The 20,616-nt window shown below is 40.1% G+C and overlaps 16 non-coding genes across 16 annotated transcripts; 10 read left to right on the top strand and 6 right to left on the bottom strand.

Moving 5' to 3' along the window:
• Positions 1-101: 101 nt before the first annotated feature.
• On the top strand, positions 102-174 carry TRNAF-GAA (transfer RNA phenylalanine (anticodon GAA)). The gene has a single exon. It is a non-coding gene; the product is annotated as a tRNA-Phe (tRNA).
• Positions 175-410: 236 nt separating this feature from the next.
• Positions 411-483, top strand: TRNAF-GAA (transfer RNA phenylalanine (anticodon GAA)). The gene has a single exon. It is a non-coding gene; the product is annotated as a tRNA-Phe (tRNA).
• Positions 484-990: 507 nt separating this feature from the next.
• On the top strand, positions 991-1,063 carry TRNAF-GAA (transfer RNA phenylalanine (anticodon GAA)). Its single transcript has one exon. It is a non-coding gene; the product is annotated as a tRNA-Phe (tRNA).
• Positions 1,064-2,061: 998 nt separating this feature from the next.
• TRNAL-CAG (transfer RNA leucine (anticodon CAG)) lies at positions 2,062-2,144 on the bottom strand. Its single transcript has one exon. It is a non-coding gene; the product is annotated as a tRNA-Leu (tRNA).
• A 458-nt stretch (positions 2,145-2,602) lies between these two features.
• TRNAF-GAA (transfer RNA phenylalanine (anticodon GAA)) lies at positions 2,603-2,675 on the top strand. The gene has a single exon. It is a non-coding gene; the product is annotated as a tRNA-Phe (tRNA).
• Positions 2,676-4,155: 1,480 nt separating this feature from the next.
• On the bottom strand, positions 4,156-4,238 carry TRNAL-CAG (transfer RNA leucine (anticodon CAG)). Its single transcript has one exon. It is a non-coding gene; the product is annotated as a tRNA-Leu (tRNA).
• A 458-nt stretch (positions 4,239-4,696) lies between these two features.
• TRNAF-GAA (transfer RNA phenylalanine (anticodon GAA)) lies at positions 4,697-4,769 on the top strand. The gene has a single exon. It is a non-coding gene; the product is annotated as a tRNA-Phe (tRNA).
• Positions 4,770-4,979: 210 nt separating this feature from the next.
• Positions 4,980-5,052, top strand: TRNAF-GAA (transfer RNA phenylalanine (anticodon GAA)). The gene has a single exon. It is a non-coding gene; the product is annotated as a tRNA-Phe (tRNA).
• A 1,005-nt stretch (positions 5,053-6,057) lies between these two features.
• TRNAL-CAG (transfer RNA leucine (anticodon CAG)) lies at positions 6,058-6,140 on the bottom strand. The gene has a single exon. It is a non-coding gene; the product is annotated as a tRNA-Leu (tRNA).
• Positions 6,141-6,598: 458 nt separating this feature from the next.
• On the top strand, positions 6,599-6,671 carry TRNAF-GAA (transfer RNA phenylalanine (anticodon GAA)). Its single transcript has one exon. It is a non-coding gene; the product is annotated as a tRNA-Phe (tRNA).
• A 210-nt stretch (positions 6,672-6,881) lies between these two features.
• TRNAF-GAA (transfer RNA phenylalanine (anticodon GAA)) lies at positions 6,882-6,954 on the top strand. The gene has a single exon. It is a non-coding gene; the product is annotated as a tRNA-Phe (tRNA).
• Positions 6,955-7,965: 1,011 nt separating this feature from the next.
• On the bottom strand, positions 7,966-8,057 carry TRNAL-CAG (transfer RNA leucine (anticodon CAG)). The gene has a single exon. It is a non-coding gene; the product is annotated as a tRNA-Leu (tRNA).
• A 1,696-nt stretch (positions 8,058-9,753) lies between these two features.
• Positions 9,754-9,836, bottom strand: TRNAL-CAG (transfer RNA leucine (anticodon CAG)). Its single transcript has one exon. It is a non-coding gene; the product is annotated as a tRNA-Leu (tRNA).
• A 2,695-nt stretch (positions 9,837-12,531) lies between these two features.
• TRNAL-CAG (transfer RNA leucine (anticodon CAG)) lies at positions 12,532-12,614 on the bottom strand. The gene has a single exon. It is a non-coding gene; the product is annotated as a tRNA-Leu (tRNA).
• A 479-nt stretch (positions 12,615-13,093) lies between these two features.
• TRNAF-GAA (transfer RNA phenylalanine (anticodon GAA)) lies at positions 13,094-13,166 on the top strand. The gene has a single exon. It is a non-coding gene; the product is annotated as a tRNA-Phe (tRNA).
• A 952-nt stretch (positions 13,167-14,118) lies between these two features.
• TRNAF-GAA (transfer RNA phenylalanine (anticodon GAA)) lies at positions 14,119-14,191 on the top strand. Its single transcript has one exon. It is a non-coding gene; the product is annotated as a tRNA-Phe (tRNA).
• The last annotated feature ends 6,425 nt before the right edge of the window (positions 14,192-20,616 follow it).

The raw sequence follows: 20,616 nt of genomic DNA, 5'->3' as shown, positions 1-20,616 counted from the left end.
GGGTTAGGGGGTCACATCATGATGTAACATCATGATGTAATATTTGCAGCTCACTTTTAGTAGTATCCGCTGACCATGACTAGGAAGCACAGCAAAACACGGCCGAAATAGCTTAGTTGGGAGAGCGTTAGACTGAAGATCTAAAGGTCCCTGGTTCGATCCCGGGTTTCGGCAGATCATTTTGCTTATGTTTAGCTCGACATTTAGTGAACTTCTTTACAGAAAAGATATGTGAATATTAACTGAAAATATTCCACTAAACCAGTTTTAGGGTTAGGGGTTAGGGTTATTGGTTAGGGTTAGGGGTTAGGGTTCCGGGGTTACAGCATGATGTAACATCATGATGTAATATTTGCAGCTCACTTTCAGTAGTATCCGCTGACCATGACTGGGAGGCACAGCAAGAAACGGCTGAAATAGCTCAGTTGGGAGAGCGTTAGACTGAAGATCTAAAGGTCCTTGGTTCGATCCCGGGTTTCGGCAGATCATTTTGCTTATGTTTAGCTTGACATTTAGTGAACTTCTTTACAGAAAAGATATGTGAATATTAACTGAAAATATTCCACTAAACCAGTTTTAGGGGTTAGAGTTAGGGGTTAGGGTTAGGGGTTAGGGTTCGGGGGTTACATCATGATGTAACATCATGATGTTATATTTGCAGCTCACTTTTAGTAGTATCCATTGACCATGACTGGGAGACACAGCAAGACACGGCCGAAATAGCTCAGTTGGGAGAGCGTTAGCCTGAAGATTTAAAGGTCCCTGGTTCGATCCCGGGTTTCGGCAGATGCTTATGTTTAGCCTGACATTTAGTGAACTTCTTTACAGAAAAGATATGTGAATATTAACTGAAAATATTCCACTAAACCAGTTTTAGGGTTAGGGGTTAGGGTTAGGGGGTTACATCATGATGTAACATCATGATGTAATATTTGCAGCTCACTTGTAGTAGTATCCGCTGACCATGACTGGGAACCACAGCAAGACGTGGCCGAAATAGCTCAGTTGGGAGAGCGTTAGACTGAAGATCTAAAAGTCCCTGGTTCGATCCCGGGTTTCGGCAGATCATTATGCTTATGTTTAGCCTGACATTTAGTGAACTTCTTTACAGAAAAGATATCTGAATATTAACTGAAAATATTCCACTAAACCAGTTTTAGGGTTAGGGGTTAGGTGTCAAGGAGGGAATGCAGGCGGTACTGTTGCCCAAACAAGCTGCCCCACTGTGAGTACTGGGGTTCATGGGCCAGTTAGCAAGATTACAAAATTTTGTGGTCCCCCTTTCAGATTCATGGAAGGATTTTGCAGAATGCCTCATATGCCCTACAAGATATCTGTTTGGCTGAACACATCTCCTGCTGCCTGTGTGCATGCCCAGAAAGTGCTCCTACTGATGGCAATAGGAGCTCTTTTTTACCACTAATAAAGTACAAAGTACATTCTTTGTTGTTGAGACTGCATGTGACAATGGATTGTTCCTTTAAATTGTAAAGTCAATAAATAAAATGCCGTATTCTTCTACTTATCATACAAACTGTCTTTGTAAAGCCTCAGACTCTATCCATGCCACTAACTACACTTCCTGAGCAAAGTTGTCCTTCTTTGGCAACTATACATTTTGAGAGGCATGCGACTCATTAGAAGTGCAAGATAAGATGTTGCTTCCATGGTATAGGCATAAGGTAGGCGTTCTTACACATATATTAATTTGTTTGCGCTGTAAAAACAGTTACATAGATTAGTGTATAAACCTGTAAACTGAAAGCTATGCGAGAAACTGACTGCTCCACTTTATGATTTCATATACAGATTCATATGTCTGCATTACTATTTAATCCATTTAGTATACATTAATAAACACAGGACACAGGACATATGTTTTTGTGTGATTAAACCTGAAAAAGGATAAAATGAAAGTTGGTGTATGGTTGTGAAACAATGCAATCAATGTATTGTCTAAGAGGAACAGCAGCTTCAACTTGCACTTTCAGTTACCTAATGTATATGCTAGAAAAGTTGGAATGCTGGAACTATTGAGTAAAGAGAAAAAAAACAAAAGGATGTCAGAAGTGGGATTCGAACCCACGCCTCCAGAGGAGACTGCGACCTGAACGCAGCACCTTAGACCGCTCGGCCATCCTGACCACATGTTTGTTATGATTTGGCTCCAGTTGCAGTGCTATAAGAGAGAGTTTCGGGTGAGTGTTTACAGTGTGTGTTCTGATTTCAAAGCAGGATAATTGGTTTGTTGATTTATAAAATCTGAAACGTTTTTATAATGTGCAATAACAATGTTTTATGATTTATTCTTATGGTTCTATCATACTATTGCATTACATTTCTTTGCATTCACATGGTAATTAATCTTGTTGCATGTGATCTGCAGCTGGTGGATTGGTGGAGGTAGTAAGATAAATAAGAAAGATAAATAAGACGAACATTGCTATTAATGAACGGAAAATCTCATTACAATGTAAACTTTATTACCGGGTGCTTAATACATGATTAATAAAAAGAGTACTTCATGATGTATTATTTGCAGCTCACTTGTAGTAGTATCCGCTGACCATATAAACATGATTGGGCAAAACAGGTCCACGCAGCCGAAATAGCTCAGTTGGGAGAGCGTTAGACTGAAGATCCAAAGGTCCCTGGTTCGATCCCGGGTTTCGGCAGATCATTTTGCTTATGTTTAGTTCGACATTTAATGAACTTCTTTACAGAAAAGATATGTGAATATTAACTGAAAATATTCCACTAAACCAGTTTTAGGGTTAGGGGTTAGGGTTAGGGGTTAGGGGTTAGGGTTAGGGGTTACATCATGATGTAACATCATGATGTAATATTTGCAGCTCACTTGTAGTAGTATCCGCTGACCATGACTGGGAACCACAGCTGGGAACCACAGCTGGGAACCACAGCTGGGAACCACAGCTGGGAACCACAGCTGGGAACCACAGCTGGGAACCACAGCTGGGAACCACAGCTGGGAACCACAGCAAGACATGGCCGAAATAGCTCAGTTGGGAGAGCGTTAGACTGAACATCTAAAGGTCCTTGGTTCAATCCGGGTTTCGGCAGTCTATTTTCTTTATGTTTAGCTCGACATTTAGTGAACTTCTTTACAGAAAGGATATGTGAATATTAACTGAAGATATTCCACTAAACCACTTTTATTTTTCAATTATGGCAAAACAAGTGATTTAGAATTTAGTGAATTTAAAAACATGTCTATTTTCTGTTTTCTTGAATCAGAGCATCAAGGAGGGAATGCAGGCGGTACTGTTGCCCAAACAAGCTGCCCCACTGACACACCTCTGTGAGTACTGGGGTTCATGGGCCAGTTAGCAAGATTACAAAATTTTGTGGTCCCCCTTTCAGATTCATGGAAGGATTTTGCAGAATGCCTCATATGCCCTACAAGATATCTGTTTGGCTGAACACATCTCCTGCTGCCTGTGTGCATGCCCAGAAAGTGCTCCTACTGATGGCAATAGGAGCTCTTTTTTACCACTAATAAAGTACAAAGTACATTCTTTGTTGTTGAGACTGCATGTGACAATGGATTGTTCCTTTAAATTGTAAAGTCAATAAATAAAATGCCGTATTTTTCTACTTATCATACAAACTGTCTTTGTAAAGCCTCAGACTCTATCCATGCCACTAACTACACTTCCTGAGCAAAGTTGTCCTTCTTTGGCAACTATACATTTTGAGAGGCATGCGACTCATTAGAAGTGCAAGATAAGATGTTGCTTCCATGGTATAGGCATAAGGTAGGCGTTCTTACACATATATTAATTTGTTTGCGCTGTAAAAACAGTTACATAGATTAGTGTATAAACCTGTAAACTGAAAGCTATGCGAGAAACTGACTGCTCCACTTTATGATTTCATATACAGATTCATATGTCTGCATTACTATTTAATCCATTTAGTATACATTAATAAACACAGGACACAGGACATATGTTTTTGTGTGATTAAACCTGAAAAAGGATAAAATGAAAGTTGGTGTATGGTTGTGAAACAATGCAATCAATGTATTGTCTAAGAGGAACAGCAGCTTCAACTTGCACTTTCAGTTACCTAATGTATATGCTAGAAAAGTTGGAATGCTGGAACTATTGAGTAAAGAGAAAAAAAACAAAAGGATGTCAGAAGTGGGATTCGAACCCACGCCTCCAGAGGAGACTGCGACCTGAACGCAGCGCCTTAGACCGCTCGGCCATCCTGACCACATGTTTGTTATGATTTGGCTCCAGTTGCAGTGCTATAAGAGAGAGTTTCGGGTGAGTGTTTACAGTGTGTGTTCTGATTTCAAAGCAGGATAATTGGTTTGTTGATTTATAAAATCTGAAACGTTTTTATAATGTGCAATAACAATGTTTTATGATTTATTCTTATGGTTCTATCATACTATTGCATTACATTTTTTTGCATTCACATGGTAATTAATCTTGTTGCATGTGATCTGCAGCTGGTGGATTGGTGGAGGTAGTAAGATAAATAAGAAAGATAAATAAGACGAACATTGCTATTAATGAACGGAAAATCTCATTACAATGTAAACTTTATTACCGGGTGCTTAATACATGATTAATAAAAAGAGTACTTCATGATGTATTATTTGCAGCTCACTTGTAGTAGTATCCGCTGACCATATAAACATGATTGGGCAAATCAGGTCCACGCAGCCGAAATAGCTCAGTTGGGAGAGCGTTAGACTGAAGATCTAAAGGTCCCTGGTTCGATTCCGGGTTTCGGCACATCATTTTGCTTATGTTTAGTTCGACATTTAATGAACTTCTTTACAGAAAAGATATGTGAATATTAACTGAAATTATTCCACTAAACCAGTTTTAGGGTTAGGGGTTAGGGTTAGGGGGTTACATCATGATGTAACATCATGATGTAATATTTGCAGCTCACTTGTAGTAGTATCCGCTGACCATGACTGGGAACCACAGCAAGACGTGGCCGAAATAGCTCAGTTGGGAGAGCGTTAGACTGAAGATCTAAAGGTCCCTGGTTCGATCCCGGGTTTCGGCAGATCATTATGCTTATGTTTAGCCTGACATTTAGTGAACTTCTTTACAGAAAAGATATGTGAATATTAACTGAAAATATTCCACTAAACCAGTTTTAGGGTTAGGGGTTAGGGGTTAGGTGTCAAGGAGGGAATGCAGGCGGTACTGTTGCCCAAACAAGCTGCCCCACTGTGAGTACTGGGGTTCATGGGCCAGTTAGCAAGATTACAAAATTTTGTGGTCCCCCTTTCAGATTCATGGAAGGATTTTGCAGAATGCCTCATATGCCCTACAAGATATCTGTTTGGCTGAACACATCTCCTGCTGCCTGTGTGCATGCCCAGAAAGTGCTCCTACTGATGGCAATAGGAGCTCTTTTTTACCACTAATAAAGTACAAAGTACATTCTTTGTTGTTGAGACTGCATGTGACAATGGATTGTTCCTTTAAATTGTAAAGTCAATAAATAAAATGCCGTATTCTTCTACTTATCATACAAACTGTCTTTGTAAAGCCTCAGACTCTATCCATGCCACTAACTACACTTCCTGAGCAAAGTTGTCCTTCTTTGGCAACTATACATTTTGAGAGGCATGCGACTCATTAGAAGTGCAAGATAAGATGTTGCTTCCATGGTATAGGCATAAGGTAGGCGTTCTTACACATATATTAATTTGTTTGCGCTGTAAAAACAGTTACATAGATTAGTGTATAAACCTGTAAACTGAAAGCTATGCGAGAAACTGACTGCTCCACTTTATGATTTCATATACAGATTCATATGTCTGCATTACTATTTAATCCATTTAGTATACATTAATAAACACAGGACACAGGACATATGTTTTTGTGTGATTAAACCTGAAAAAGGATAAAATGAAAGTTGGTGTATGGTTGTGAAACAATGCAATCAATGTATTGTCTAAGAGGAACAGCAGCTTCAACTTGCACTTTCAGTTACCTAATGTATATGCTAGAAAAGTTGGAATGCTGGAACTATTGAGTAAAGAGAAAAAAAACAAAAGGATGTCAGAAGTGGGATTCGAACCCACGCCTCCAGAGGAGACTGCGACCTGAACGCAGCGCCTTAGACCGCTCGGCCATCCTGACCACATGTTTTTTATGATTTGGCTCCAGTTGCAGTGCTATAAGAGAGAGTTTCGGGTGAGTGTTTACAGTGTGTGTTCTGATTTCAAAGCAGGATAATTGGTTTGTTGATTTATAAAATCTGAAACGTTTTTATAATGTGCAATAACAATGTTTTATGATTTATTCTTATGGTTCTATCATACTATTGCATTACATTTCTTTGCATTCACATGGTAATTAATCTTGTTGCATGTGATCTGCAGCTGGTGGATTGGTGGAGGTAGTAAGATAAATAAGAAAGATAAATAAGACGAACATTGCTATTAATGAACGGAAAATCTCATTACAATGTAAACTTTATTACCGGGTGCTTAATACATGATTAATAAAAAGAGTACTTCATGATGTATTATTTGCAGCTCACTTGTAGTAGTATCCGCTGACCATATAAACATGATTGGGCAAATCAGGTCCACGCAGCCGAAATAGCTCAGTTGGGAGAGCGTTAGACTGAAGATCTAAAGGTCCCTGGTTCAATCCCGGGTTTCGGCAGATCATTTTGCTTATGTTTAGTTCGACATTTAATGAACTTCTTTACAGAAAAGATATGTGAATATTAACTGAAAATATTCCACTAAACCAGTTTTAGGGTTAGGGGTTAGGGTTAGGGGGTTACATCATGATGTAACATCATGATGTAATATTTGCAGCTCACTTGTAGTAGTATCCGCTGACCATGACTGGGAACCACAGCAAGACGTGGCCGAAATAGCTCAGTTGGGAGAGCGTTAGACTGAAGATCTAAAGGTCCCTGGTTCGATCCCGGGTTTCGGCAGGTCATTATGCTTATGTTTAGCCTGACATTTAGTGAACTTCTTTACAGAAAAGATATGTGAATATTAACTGAAAATATTCCACTAAACCAGTTTTAGGGTTAGGGGTTAGGGGTTAGGGTTAGGGGTTAGGTGTCAAGGAGGGAATGCAGGCGGTACTGTTGCCCAAACAAGCTGCCCCACTGTGAGTACTGGGGTTCATGGGCCAGTTAGCAAGATTACAAAATTTTGTGGTCCCCCTTTCAGATTCATGGAAGGATTTTGCAGAATGCCTCATATGCCCTACAAGATATCTGTTTGGCTGAACACATCTCCTGCTGCCTGTGTGCATGCCCAGAAAGTGCTCCTACTGATGGCAATAGGAGCTCTTTTTTACCACTAATAAAGTACAAAGTACATTCTTTGTTGTTGAGACTGCATGTGACAATGGATTGTTCCTTTAAATTGTAAAGTCAATAAATAAAATGCCGTATTCTTCTACTTATCATACAAACTGTCTTTGTAAAGCCTCAGACTCTATCCATGCCACTAACTACACTTCCTGAGCAAAGTTGTCCTTCTTTGGCAACTATACATTTTGAGAGGCATGCGACTCATTAGAAGTGCAAGATAAGATGTTGCTTCCATGGTATAGGCATAAGGTAGGCGTTCTTACACATATATTAATTTGTTTGCGCTGTAAAAACAGTTACATAGATTAGTGTATAAACCTGTAAACTGAAAGCTATGCGAGAAACTGACTGCTCCACTTTATGATTTCATATACAGATTCATATGTCTGCATTACTATTTAATCCATTTAGTATACATTAATAAACACAGGACATATGTTTTTGTGTGATTAAACCTGAAAAAGGATAAAATGAAAGTTGGTGTATGGTTGTGAAACAATGCAATCAATGTATTGTCTAAGAGGAACAGCAGCTTCAACTTGCACTTTCAGTTACCTAATGTATATGCTAGAAAAGTTGGAATGCTGGAACTATTGAGTAAAGAGAAAAAAAACAAAAGGATGTCAGAAGTGGGATTCGAACCCACGCCTCCAGAGGAGACTGCGACCTGAACGCAGCGCCTTAGACCGCTCGGCCATCCTGTTTAGTTCGACATTTAATGAACTTCTTTACAAAAAAGATATGTGAATATTAACTGAAAATATTCCACTAAACCAGTTTTAGGGTTAGGGGTTAGGGTTAGGGGGTTACATCATGATGTAACATCATGATGTAATATTTGCAGCTCACTTGTAGTAGTATCCGCTGACCATGACTGGGAACCACAGCAAGACGTGGCCGAAATAGCTCAGTTGGGAGAGCGTTAGACTGAAGATCTAAAGGTCCCTGATTCGATCCCGGGTTTCAGCAGTCTATTTTCCTTATGTTTAGCTCGACATTTAGTGAACTTCTTTACAGAAAGGATATGTGAATATTAACTGAAGATATTCCACTAAACCACTTTTATTTTTCAATTATGGCAAAATAAGTGATTTAGAAGATGCCTAATAATGAATTTAAAAACATGTCTATTTTCTGTTTTCTTGAATCAGAGCATCAAGGAGGGAATGCAGGCGGTACTGTTGCCCAAACAAGCTGCCCCACTGACACACTTCTGTGAGTAGTGGAGTTCATGGGCCAGTTAGCAAGATTACAAAATTTTGTGGTCCCCCTTTCAGATTCATGGAAGGATTTTGCAGAATGCCTCATATGCCCTACAAGATATCTGTTTGGCTGAACACATCTCCTGCTGCCTGTGTGCATGCCCAGAAAGTTCTCCAAATTGGGCCCAATTAGCCATTTCCCCTACTTGGTGTCATGTGGCTTGTTATTGTTACAAGGTCTCAGGTGTGAATGGGGAGCACGTATGCTAAATTTGGCGTTATCGCTCTCACACTCTCATACTGGTCCTACACTGCATCAAATTGGTCTGCGTGGCTGTCATCCCAGAAGGAAGCCTTTTCTAAATTCTGCAGTTTGCTGAAGATAAGCAGACTAAGGGCATGGATTACTGGAACCATATCCTGTGGTCAGATGAGACCAAGATAAAATTATTTGGGTCATATGGCGTCAAGCATGTTTGGCAGCAACCAGATGAGGAGTACAAAGACAAGTGTGTCTTGCCTACAGTCAAGCGTGGTGGTGGGAGTGTCATGGTCTTGGCCTGCATGAGTGCTGCCGGCACTGGGGAGCTACAGTTCATTGAGGGAACCATGAATGCCAACATGTACTGTGACATACTGAAGCAGAGCATGATCCCCTCCCTTAGGAGACTGGGCCGCAGGGCAGTATTCCAACATGATAACGACCCAAACACACCTCTAAGATGACCAGTGCCTAAAGAAGCTGTTACACAGGCTGTACACTAGAGCCCTGCGCGGGACTACTTTTTTAATCCCGCTCCCGCCCGCTCCCGCGGTTTTTAATCCCGCTCCCGCCCGCTCCCGCAATGTGGGTGTGCCGCTCCCGCCCGCCACATTTGTGGCCAATCCCGCCCGCTCCCGCCACATTTGTGGCCAATCATGCCCGCCTCCTTACCTGATTTCCCGCGCAGTTTTGGGAGAAATGGACTGGTCCTCTTTATGATTTCATATGCTTATTTATATATCTGAATCACTATTTTACCCATTTAATATAGAATAATAATAAACGCAGGTCATAGGTTTTTTATGTCATTAAAGCTGAAAGGATACATTTAAAGCAATCAATGTATTTTCTAAGTGGAACAGCATCTTCAACTTGCACTTACTTTATGTATATGCTAGAAAAGTTGGAATGCTGGAACAATTTGATAAAGAAAAAAAAAAAAGATGTCAGAAGTGGGATTCGAACCCACGCCTCCAGAGGAGACTGCGACCTGAACGCAGCGCCTTAGACCGCTCGGCCATCCTGACCACATGTTTGTTATGATTTGGCTCCAGTTGCAGTGCTATAAGAGAGAGTTTCGGGTGAGTGTTTACAGTGTGTGTTCTGATTTCAAAGCAGGATAATTGGTTTGTTGATTTATAAAATCTGAAACGTTTTTATAATGTGCAATAACAATGTTTTATGATTTATTCTTATGGTTCTATCATACTATTGCATTACATTTCTTTGCATTCACATGGTAATTAATCTTGTTGCATGTGATCTGCAGCTGTTGGATTGGTGGAGGTAGTAAGATAAATAAGAAAGATAAATAAGACGAACATTGCTATTAATGAACGGAAAATCTCATTACAATGTAAACTTTATTACCGGGGTGCTTAATACATGATTAATAAATAGAGTACTTCATGATGTATTATTTGCAGCTCACTTGTAGTAGTATCCGCTGACCATATAAACATGATTGGGCAAAACAGGTCCACGCAGCCGAAATAACTCAGTTGGGAGAGCGTTAGACTGAAGATCTAAAGGTCCCTGGTTCGATCCCGGGTTTCGGCAGATCATTTTGCTTATGTTTAGTTCGACATTTAATGAACTTCTTTACAGAAAAGATATGTGAATATTAACTGAAAATATTCCACTAAACCAGTTTTATTTTTCAATTATGGCAAAACAAGTGATTTAGAATTTAGTGAATTTAAAAACATGTCTATTTTCTGTTTTCTTGAATCAGAGCATCAAGGAGGGAATGCAGGCGGTACTGTTGCCCAAACAAGCTGCCCCACTGACACACTTCTGTGAGTAGTGGAGTTCATGGGCCAGTTAGCAAGATTACAAAATTTTGTGGTCCCCCTTTCAGATTCATGGAAGGATTTTGCAGAATGCCTCATATGCCCTACAAGATATCTGTTTGGCTGAACACATCTCCTGCTGCCTGTGTGCATGCCCAGAAAGTTCTCCAAATTGGGCCCAATTAGCCATTTCCCCTACCTGGTGTCATGTGGCTTGTTATTGTTACAAGGTCTCAGGTGTGAATGGGGAGCACGTATGCTAAATTTGGCGTTATCGCTCTCACACTCTCATACTGGTCACTGTTGTTCAGCATGGCACCTTATGGCAAAGAACTCTCTGAGGACCTGAAAAAAGACCTTGAAACTGAGCTCCAGCATGGTGGGCAAAGCCCATACTGGGGTTTCACAGGACAGGTTCCACTCAGAACAGGCCTCGCCATGGTTGACCAAAGAAGTTCTGTGCATGTGCTCAGCGTCATATCCAGAGGTTGTCTTTGGGAAATAGACGTATGAGTGCTGCCAGCATTGCTGCAGAGGTTGAACGGGTGGGGGTCAGACTGTCATTGCTCAGACCATATGCCCTACACTGCATCAAATTGGTCTGCGTGGCTGTCATCCCAGAAGGAAGCCTTTTCTAAATTCTGCAGTTTGCTGAAGATAAGCAGACTAAGGGCATGGATTACTGGAACCATATCCTGTGGTCAGATGAGACCAAGATAAAATTATTTGGGTCATATGGCGTCAAGCATGTTTGGCAGCAACCAGATGAGGAGTACAAAGACAAGTGTGTCTTGCCTACAGTCAAGCGTGGTGGTGGGAGTGTCATGGTCTTGGCCTGCATGAGTGCTGCCGGCACTGGGAGCTACAGTTCATTGAGGGAACCATGAATGCCAACATGTACTGTGACATACTGAAGCAGAGCATGATCCCCTCCCTTAGGAGACTGGGCCGCAGGGCAGTATTCCAACATGATAACGACCCAAACACACCTCTAAGATGACCAGTGCCTTGCTAAAGAAGCTGTTACACAGGCTGTACACTAGAGCCCTGCGCGGGACTACTTTTTTAATCCCGCTCCCGCCCGCTCCCGCGGTTTTTAATCCCGCTCCCGCCCGCTCCCGCAATGTGGGTGTGCCGCTCCCGCCCGCCACATTTGTGGCCAATCCCGCCCGCTCCCGCCACATTTGTGGCCAATCATGCCCGCCTCCTTACCTGATTTCCCGCGCAGTCCCGCGCGGCTGCCCTCGAGTTGTTCCCTCACGGCGTCTCTTCTCTTGCTCCGCCCAGGAACAAGGCGGAGTCACAGGAAGTGACGTCACATCACGTGACTCCGTTTTGTTCCTGGGCGGAGCAAGCTAGGAGACACTGTAAGGGAGCAGCAAGAAGGCAGCCTTGCGGGACTGCGCGGGATTACCGGGACCCGCAGGTACAGTGCCTGACCGCCCGCCCGCTCCCGCCCGCAGCCCCAGCAAGACCGCCCGCAAGTTTTTTGCCTCCCAGTGCAGTCCTCTACTGTACACTCACTACTTAACATTATAGCAGAGTGTCATTTCTTCATTGTTGTCGATAAATTGTGAGGGGTGTACTCACGTTTTTGTGACATACTGTATATTGATTATTTTATTCTGTAAATAAAGTTACATAGAATAGTGTATAAACCTGTAAACTGAAAGTTTTGGGAGAAATGGACTGGTCCTCTTTATGATTTCATATGCTTATTTATATATCTGAATCACTATTTTACCCATTTAATATAGAATAATAATAAACGCAGGTCATAGGTTTTTTATGTCATTAAAGCTGAAAGGATACATTTAAAGCAATCAATGTATTTTCTAAGTGGAACAGCATCTTCAACTTGCACTTACTTTATGTATATGCTAGAAAAGTTGGAATGCTGGAACAATTTGATAAAGAAAAAAAAAAAACATGTCAGAAGTGGGATTCGAACCCACGCCTCCAGAGGAGACTGCGACCTGAACGCAGCGCCTTAGACCGCTCGGCCATCCTGACTTCGGAGTAATCCTATTTTGGCTCCAGTTGCAGTGTTATAAGAGATAGGTTCGGGTGAGTGTTTACATTGTGTGTTCCAATTTCAAAGCAAAGTATTTGGTTTGTTGATTTATAAAATCTGAATCGTTTTTATAATGTGCAATAAGGATGTTTTATGATTTATGCTTATGGTTCTATACTAGTGCATTATATGTGTTCGAATTCACATGGTAATTAATCTTATTACATGTGATCTGCAGCTGCAAAATCCAAGATATAGGGTGGTCTCATTGACGCACATCTTAACAGTGAATGGTGAAGGTATTAAGATCAATAAGAAAGATAAATAAGATGAACATAGCTATTAATGAACTGCAAATCTCATTATAATGTAAACTTTATTACCGATAAAAGTTTATAAAAGGACGCAATATTTGCAGCTCACTTGTAGTAGTATCCGCTGACCATATAAACATGATTGGGCAACAATGGAATATGCAGCCGAAATAGCTCAGTTGGGAGAGCGTTAGACTGAAGATCTAAAGGTCCCTGGTTCGATCCCGGGTTTCGGCAAGTGTTTTTGCTTGACATTTAGTGAATTTATTTACAGTAAAGATATGTGAATATTAACTGAAAACATAAAATGAAAGTTTTATTTTATAATTAACATAAACACAAGGGATTTACAAGATGCCTAATAATTTAAAAACATGTCTATTTTCTGATTTCTTGAATCATTACACTAACCTGGTAGTTATTACAATTACAGTTTTTTTCTATGAAATGCAAGATAAGTAAGTAAACTAAAATAAAGAGGATATAAATCGATTTGTGTAGCAAATGGTAATTGTTCTGTTTGTGTATAGATAAATACAGTGTATGATATTACAATATGCCTGATCATGGTGTAATAAACCTGGAGATTTAGAGGCAAACCCTGAGAGTTGCCATATATGGTCATAAACATTACCTTTTAAAAATAGTAAATAACACCCATGCCACATATCAATATTTTGTATTGCACCATCAGGAGGCCAGTATCTTGAGACAGCAGATCAAGACTTAATTATTCCCAGAAGCTGTCTAGCTCTGAGTGTTTACTAAAGCTTCCCCCTGGGAAAATCTAATAGATCCAAATTTAATCAGTTTATGCTGATGCTTCTGTTTAATGATCAGGGTGTTTGTTCATGGAACAAATCATTTTGTATCAAATCATTTGTTCCATGAACAAACACCCTGATCATTAAACAGAAGCATCAGCATAAACTGGAATAAAAATTAAAACTGATAACTAATTTCTGAAAATGTTGTTGTCTCTGATACCTGTTCATTATTTTCCAAACCTTTGTATTTATGAATGTAATCTAAAATATTACGCTATTGATCTACCCACTATTTATTACTTTTCTATGTAATTAGAAGGGTTAGATTTACAAAAACAAAAAGGGACTGGACCACCAATGCGGGGCAGCCACTTAGTTTTTCAACCCACCGGCTCGTTGCCTAACTGACATAAATGTATATCGCCGAAATAGCTCAGTTGGGAGAGCGTTAGACTGAAGATCTAAAGGTCCCTGGTTCGATCCCGGGTTTCGGCAGATATTTTGTCTTCTGTTAAACTGATCATTTAGTGAACTACTTTACAGTAAGTATATGTGAATATTAACAGAAAATATCCCACTAATCCGGTTTTATTTTATAGTGAATTGTTACATCTGACATTACCTTAGAATATATTTTTTAGACTTGGTGCACATGGACCAAAAAACAATCGAGGCCAATTTTCTTTTAATTTTTACACAAGTCTAATATAAACTTTTAAATTATAGTGTAGGGGCGGCACCTTACCCAGGCTACATCAAGATGAATAACCATGAAGCTGAAATAGGTCGGTTGGGACTTGATACGGAAATCATATTTTTCCTTTTGTCATTTGTACATCAGAGAGAAAATAAACAATCTGCTCACACCCAGGACCTTTAGATCTCCCATCTAATGCTTTCCTAACAATGGCTTGGCTAGGGGGGGCTAGCCACCTAACAATGGCTTGGCTAGGGGGGCTAGCCACCTAACAATGGCTTGGCTATGGGGGCTAGCCACCCAACAATGGCTTGGCCAGGGGAGCTAGCCACCTAATAATGGCTTGGCTAGGGGAGCTAGCCAAGCCATTGTTAGGAAAGCATTACATGAAAGATCTAAAGGTCCTGCGTGTGGGCAGATTGTTTATTTTATTTCTTTCTGATGTACAAATGACAAAAGTAAAAATATTATTTCCATGTCGACAAGACGATATTTCACATTGAAAGAGCAACTCAGGACCAGTGATGTATGACGCGGTCAGCTATTTGACTACGAGCCGAAATAACTCAGTTGGGAGAGCGTTAGACTGAAGATCTAAAGGTCCCTGGTTCGATCCCGGGTTTCGGCAAGTAACTTTCTTGCCAATTTAAACTATTCAGGTGACTATATTGTCCAGTATTATCAACACGCACTACGAGTACTAATAAGTACACGCAAACCATAAGGAGTTATAATTAAACATTCACTTAACTGCCACACATGCTTAGACTAATGTTCTAAATCAAAATAATGGTTGCACATTGTTACATTTTGAGGGTCAGCTGTGGGTATAGCTATCCGGAATCATAATGCAATCCGCAAAATGAATGAAATACAAAAAGTACTTTTTAATGCAAAAGCTTCAGATGTATGCAGCAAAACGGGTGATTAATATTCGACTACTCTAGAAGTCTGTAAAGACACAAACTGGCACTAGGTGGCGCCCCTTTCATGTGGTAATAGCGCGTACTCGATGATGCACGCATGCGCATTCCTCTGCTGCAACCGGAAGTGAATGTGTGCGAACATGTAGAGGCTGCATTACTGTTGTGTAAATGGATTTTTATTTGATTATCACAGCTTGGAAGGGAATTCATATTTATCCATTGAAGCTCAAGGAAAAGTCAGCTCTTAAATGTAAACTATTGCACTAAACAGGCGAAGGTACATTCACATAACGTCGTTCTATGTAAATAGGGTTAATATGGGGCTTTGTCTCTTGGGTCATCGTATAAGCATCGGTCCCGTGTATTTTAGTATGGCGCTAGATTAATTTACCACATAAATGTGATGCAAGTATGCATATTTCTTTAGGTTTAATGGAAGGACGTTTTTCTTTACTAAGAGGATAGTAGATACTGGACCAGCCTCCCAACAGGGGTGGTAGATGCTAATATAGCATGGGAATTAAACCATACATGAGACAGGTATATGGCAGTCCCGTATCTAAGACGAGACCAAGGACTTATATGTTTCTTATTTGCAGTAAAAATACAATGGTTCTATTTAATGATGCTTTATAATTACTGTCATCATATGTTGTAGCTGCATAATTGCATTAGAATAACACCGTACAGAAAATCCTAAAGGCTTCTTGTTGATTATTTTGTAAATCATTGTAATGCATGCAATATATTTTATAACATACTTTATAATAAAACAGATTTTTTTTTTCTTTCACCCCCCCCCCCAGCTGTGGCAAAGCAGTATTTAAAGCAACAAAACTATAAACTTTGAACAGCATAACTAGGAAGATGGCTAAGAAGGCGTCTGCTAAGGTAAGCAGGAATATCAGAATTAAGAAATCGTATATTAACATCCGAACCAATTAAGTGAAATATGTTACGCATCCTCTGATTAAAGACTCTATCCACACAACCATCTACTCCGTTCCTAGATCCTACAGTTATGGAAAATATATTAGTGATTTTTTGTTATTATATTACTTACAGTATTTGGCAGCTATTAAGCTGTCAAATCACGTTTTGAGTTACCGCCCTGCCATATTTATGATCATAACCTTACAGAGGAGCCCGGAGGAACCTGTAGCATTTAAGGTGCAATCACTGTTGGCTGGATAACCACATATGGATCACACGATCTGTCTGGACTGCTAGGAGGACTGCAGTTTTTACTGGGGGGGGGGGATCGTGGGAAATTGAGAAAAATATTGAATGACGTGGTGACACCTATGCTGAAGATGTATCAGATCAGGAAATATATATTACTAAGGATTACTATTTTATTAGTTCTTCAAAATAACGTCAATGGTAGAAAAAAAAAAACCTCACATAGTTTTGAAGTCTGATCACCCCCGACCAGCCGAAGCAGGTGAAACATCAGTGGCGTTCTGTGCTGTAGTATTGGAGGCCTCCATTCAAGCTCTATCTTTGCCTCGGTGGCTATTTGGGTAAGACGGGCGGGTGTCCACACCTTCTGTCCCGCCCACATCTGGAGTTGGCCCTGTCCAGCCCACCTCTTGCCACACCCTTTTCACAGGTGTCCCAATTTGGTCACCTGTATCACGTTTGGGGGTATGCACTGAATTATTATGAATAAGCCTGCATGCCGTTATCTAACCGACATCTTTGTTTAATTAAAATTATTACGTTTAGTATATTTTTGGGCATAATTGTATCGTAGGCTTCAATAGCGTTCACTTCAGTCACTGCCTGCTTCACGGAAGAGGAATGGAACCTTTTGGAAGAATGGCAAAGGCTGCTTTACGAGGACGTGATGAAGGACGTGCACGGAGCACTGATTTCACTGGGTAATGCCACATCTTCTGTACGGTGTCAGGATTTATAAAGTGCGCACAGGGGGCTCACAAAATAATCGGGTCGCTGTGGGTTTATTTATGCAACCCTTTCACAGCATGAGCTTTCTTGATAAGTTCAAGTTTGCCAAGTCAACCTGAAATGAATCCCCATTGATTTTAATGGAAGACAACGTTCAAGAAATATAGCTGCCAGCAACAGGGCCACATTTACTTTCCAAGATGGTCGAGGTTGATGCTGGAGGATTAATGACAATACCACAAGGGGATCTCAGATTTCCATGGCCCTCAATGAAAGTAAGCCCTTTAATGTTTTGCAACGTGCTCCAAGTTCTTATGCTCTTCGGCTAATGTTCCATCTCATGGTGTGAACATATTCTGTAATTATGTTATCAAGGCAGCCTAAAATGTTTTTTTAACACTTAATCCATAGTTTAATCATCTTGAACCAAGCATTGTGGCACCTCCAGCTGGTGGGGGGGGGCTATAACCTGAACATTTCGCAATTCTTCCCTTCAATTGTGGTCCAATATGAAGTCTTTTTTTTATTGGGGCACAAAGAATGAATGTTTGGAAAAATACCAATTTATTTCTGCAGGGCTTTTTATTTATCTGTATTACATCATATGAAAACAAAAAGAAGTGTGGGGCGCAGAAACATATAAGGGAGAAAACAACTAAAGTAAAATATAATAGTATCTTTAATAATAAATGTAAATATAAATTAGACTACACACATTATGCACTTTGGGTGCATGGACTAAATGTAAGTGTATTTTGCTGGTTATATTGACCCTTTGCCTACACATTGCACTTTTTTAGTCTAATTTATATTTACATTTATTATTAAAGATACTATTATATTTTACTTTAGTTGTTTTCTCCCTTATATGTTTCTGCGCCCCACACTTCTTTTTGTTTGCCTGTATTTCTACACTTTGAGGAAGGGTGTTTTTTATGTGGGTAGCTGCGGTCTTGTTTGGGAAATAACATATTTGTTTTCTCACCTTTATTATTTATTCACTTCAACACATAACACGTGACTTTAGGTCCTTTTCACGTCCTTTTACATCATATGAAAGCAGTCACTAAAACACCTAACTAGCTGGTTAATTCTACCTTTGTGGGCTGTCGTAGAAATTGTATTCAATATTTCGAATCCCTGTACTTTGTTAACCGAGTGACCGTATTCTGTGCATTGCTACTTCTTGAACAGGCTACTCAATCCTTAATCCGGACACATTATTGAAAGTTAAAATAGCAGAAGAGGACCGTTACGTGGATGATGAAAAGAAACAATGTGATGTTCCTGCGAAAGGTAGGTGCTTCTTTTATAAGAAAATCATCCAGAAATCATCCGATAATCATACAAATATTAAGCAAAGTGCAGAAAAAAAGCTCAAGTCCGGCTTGCGTTGAGCTTGGCTTTCTTTTCTTCAGTTTGCTTTTAAATGCCACAGACATTTGACCTGAGCACCATTCTAGTCTGCTGTACAATACCATATATTATTGGGCTTTTGACCTTGTCTATTCCCCAATTTGATCCTGGACTTCCGATTGAGGCTTAATTGATTTAAGCCATGAATCTGGGGATATGAGCCACAAAAGAGTTGCTCCCATATTAGAAATCTTTTAGCTTTGCTTGTTATTTGTGAAAGTCCTGGATCACAGACCGAGACCTGTCTTGTGTGATATACAGTGTTATCCTATTTGTTGAAACTGTGCCTAGACATTTTGATTTTCTTATTTTAAATGCTGTTTTTATATCTGTATTATCATTATTACCTAATAACTTATGTTTTAATCAATATTTACTCTTCTGATCTCATTGCATCTATACCAATATCATTATGTTATCAGTACTGTTGTTTTTTTTTACGTGAAGTTGATTGTTTCTTTCTTCAGGTTGTAGCGATGTCAAACCGGAAATAGTGATGAAAATTAAGCATCTGAAAGAGGAAGATTCTGGGTCTCTGGGAGAGAAGTCATCTTCAGGGCCCGTTGCTGGTAAGTAAGCAGACGCCTCAGCTCTTATGTAGTGAATAAATTCAAATGGACTGACAACGGCTTGAATCTCACTCAGCCAGCTAATATCACAAAGGTTACGCCAAGCAGCTTTCAGCAAGTCTGCGACTGACTTGTTTTTTTTGTGTTTTCGTTAGATTTTCAAAAAAACGTCCTAATCAAGGAAGAGGAAGAAGGCTATGAAATCAACAAAACTATCACAGGAGAGGAGAATCCGGCTGGCTTTGGTAGGATTGGTGGAATATGACAGTAATTGTTAGTCTGTAGTATAGTCTATTGACGAACTGTGTCTGTAGAATAGTTTGTGCCATATTTACGGCTAATTGGCATTCTGAGGCCGATTCAATCACGTATTGCCAGTCCTTAACGATCTGTAATAGAACTTATTTGTTTCACTACAGCAAGACAACTTATCTATGATCTGAAGCACTAACTCAATGTACACTTAATGCACTGACCTGTTTTATCGGCGTGCTTATAATAGCCATTGGAATGATTCATTGTTTGGTTTAACAGGTTCTTTTATGCCCCTATCAGATTGTTCTCCCAGTCCCAGTGAAAAGAACCAATTATCAGGTGTGGAGCCCCAAGACCAATGCACAGTGGAGGGTATGGATGGAAGCCATTTGCATGTAAACTTCTTAAACTACTGTTAGTAAAGAATAGTTTTTGAATGTACACGAGATGTACACGTTTCATGCAAACGATTGCTGAATCTTTTAACTGACAACCTTGACTATTTAAAAAAGCAGCAACTTCTCTACAGCTCAGTAGCATTATACTCAAATATCATATATTGTAGCACTAGCACCTTGTCGGCACAAAAGGAAGGCGGTTGATGAGTGCTAGTGATGGATAGAGCGTAAGGGCTGATATCAACAGTAAAATATTGTGGGGATTCATATGTGAACAATCACGTTATAACAGGTGGACCAATATTTGATACTGTAACAGTGGTACAAATAAAGGAGGAAAATAACCTCGATGCCGCCGTCCAACAAATCTGGTCTTCAAGGGAAAACCTCAGTATTAACGCATCAGGTAAGCTGTGCAAAACTATATTGTATAAATACCGGTATATATATATATATATTTTTTTTTTTCTTTTTACGTATACCAGACCATTCAAGTTCAAGAATTCTTCTGCATGAACTCTTTTGGGCTGTGAAACACTTTCATACCGTCAGTCAGGGCCGGCCAGCATTTTTTTTTTGTTTTTTTTGAAGCGGAGGAGAGAGAGAGGGGCACAGAGTGGTTTTCGCTTACCCGCTCGGCGCCCCTCTCTCTCTCCTCTGCGGCGAGTTTACCTGTTCGGTCTCGGTGCCGGCTTGTAATGCAGAGCGCCGGAAGTGACGTGAATTTCCGGCGCTCAGCATTACAAGC

This window comes from Sceloporus occidentalis, unplaced genomic scaffold (genome assembly GCF_023333645.1).
Source record: "Sceloporus occidentalis isolate IW3139 unplaced genomic scaffold, rSceOcc1.0.p SCAF_193, whole genome shotgun sequence".
Taxonomy (NCBI): domain Eukaryota; kingdom Metazoa; phylum Chordata; class Lepidosauria; order Squamata; family Phrynosomatidae; genus Sceloporus; species Sceloporus occidentalis.
The sequence above is the reverse complement of the archived record's forward strand: the minus strand, read 5'-3'. Positions and strand labels throughout refer to the sequence as shown.